The sequence below is a fragment of the Sinocyclocheilus rhinocerous genome, unplaced genomic scaffold, assembly GCF_001515625.1.
Source record: "Sinocyclocheilus rhinocerous isolate Xijiao unplaced genomic scaffold, SAMN03320098_v1.1 scaffold461, whole genome shotgun sequence".
NCBI lineage: Eukaryota > Metazoa > Chordata > Actinopteri > Cypriniformes > Cyprinidae > Sinocyclocheilus > Sinocyclocheilus rhinocerous.
In genome coordinates, this window is record NW_015624123.1 from 1,017,515 (window position 1) to 1,019,520 (window position 2,006).

The following is a 2,006-nucleotide window of genomic DNA, read 5'->3' on the forward strand; positions in this document are numbered from 1 at the left end:
CGTAAGAGAGAATGTGACGTTGTGTGTGTCTCTGCAGGTTAATGATGAGATGTGAATGTTTGATGTTGGGTTGGTGAGAGGTTGGTGAATAATTTCATATTTGTATGTTAAAAGTATTGTCATGCTAATTCATTGTTTGCTCCAGATAAAAATCTGTCACTCCAAATTAAAGCCTCAGAGTATAAAGAATCAGAATGAAGAGAGAAACACAAACAGGAATAAAGACAGGAGGATCAGACACTTGCTGCTGTTGTAGATGTGGAAGTCTAGTAAATTCAAAACATGCCAGTAGCATATGTATGCATTTAATGCAAGCAGTAAACACAAATGTGTACTTTGTATTATTTAAATGTTAATGTTTATAGCATAAAAAATTTAATTGCAGTGCTGTTTAGATGTGTATGTGTTCTAGTGGATCTCTGTTTACTCTTATGCCTGAGGTGAGTCCCATGTCCTCTATCCTGAATATCTGTTCATCTCAGCAGCCCTTGGTTTCTACTGGATAATGCCATAACACCTATATAAATCTGCCAACTACATACAAACAATGTTTGCAATAATTTCTTCACAATAGCCACTTAATACCTGATTCATATTTATTATTTATTTGAAACAGATTCTTTGTAACATTATAAATACCCATTTAATTTGTCCTTGCTGAATGAAGTTATTCATTTCTTTCCAATAATATATATATATATATATATATATATATATATATATATATCTTACTGACCACAAACTTTTGAATGGTACTCTATATCGACTTTATCTCACAATAACCTTTATTTTTTATGCTAAAGTGGAAACCAGCTTCCATTCCATCCACTGTAATTTTGAATACACTGAAAGTTATTTCAGACTTGTTATGATAAAACATACTCATAACCTTTCTTGCTCTCTCCAGGCCCTGAGCTGTGATCAGCCCGCGTGAAGACCCCAAAAGATGGGCAGCTATCCAGTTTCTGTGCTCTTATGCTGTTTTTTCTTTGGTAATTCCATCAAAACAGAAGCCAATTAATTTAATTAATATGAATGAATGATTCTTTTTGAATGCCCAGCCAACAAAACTTTTCTGATATTTTTTCTCACAGTACTTGTTACTGTCCGAGCACAACAAACTGGTAATTCACTGTTTTGTTCACTAATTCAACTGTTTTGTTAAACGATTGTGTGAAAACTTGTGTTTGTATAGGGAGACCAGGCCTAGTTGTCACATGGGGAAGTTGTCACAATAATTATATCTCAGTAACCATAAAGGAGTCATATGGATATTTGAATGCCAGGGACGAGTTTTGATGTGTGTTTTATCTGTTGTCATTTTTTAAATAATATAATTTATTAATCATTTTATAATTGGGTTATAAAATAGTCTATAATACTCTGTACATACACCAGAGAATAGTGTAGAATAGTGATTCTCAATCTCAACCCAACCAGTCCTGGAAAACCTAGATATATTAGTGTGATTTCTAGACACGGAAAAATCATAGAAATGAATAAAAAATGTGGGAAAAATTTATAATGAATATAAATTTCTAGTTATGTCATAAATATTTAATTGGGTAGAAATTGCTATTTGTAAGTCTAAAATAATTTTAAAAGTCCTGTAAATTAGAAGATGAACAACTGACTAGAAAAATCATGTCAATTCATCAGTAATAAAAAGTGTAAATGAGAACATTCAGTTATTGAAAATTCTGGAATTGTGGAATTAATTTAATGTAATTATTTTATTTAATCATTCTAGTCAAATATTATTATAATAAATATAATTTATAATATTTATGATAAAAATGAAAAATGAACAGCAGAAGTATCAGAAATATCTTTGGGGGCAACAGAGTCAGAAAGGATGAGAACCGTTATAGAAAACATCTCTCGTCTATAGAAAATGTATTTCATTACTCATTTTAATTACAAATGAAGAGTTCCAATGCAAAAGCCTCTAAAAGCCATCTTGGTCAAAAATTAGATAACGATACTGAGTGAATGCTCTCCACACA

General features: G+C 31.2%; 1 protein-coding gene and 1 long non-coding RNA gene across 2 annotated transcripts in view; one reads left to right on the forward strand and one right to left on the reverse strand.

The window, feature by feature from the left end:
• Nucleotides 1-2,006, reverse strand: part of asic2 (acid-sensing (proton-gated) ion channel 2) — a 146,299-nt gene that overhangs the window by 52,790 nt on the left and 91,503 nt on the right. The window lies entirely within an intron of this gene.
• Nucleotides 908-2,006, forward strand: part of LOC107737947 (uncharacterized) — a 5,915-nt gene continuing 4,816 nt past the window's right edge. Inside the window, exons 1-2 of the long non-coding RNA XR_001639846.1 lie at nt 908-992; nt 1,095-1,228. This is a non-coding gene — a long non-coding RNA (uncharacterized LOC107737947). The remainder of the gene's footprint in view (nt 993-1,094; nt 1,229-2,006) is intronic.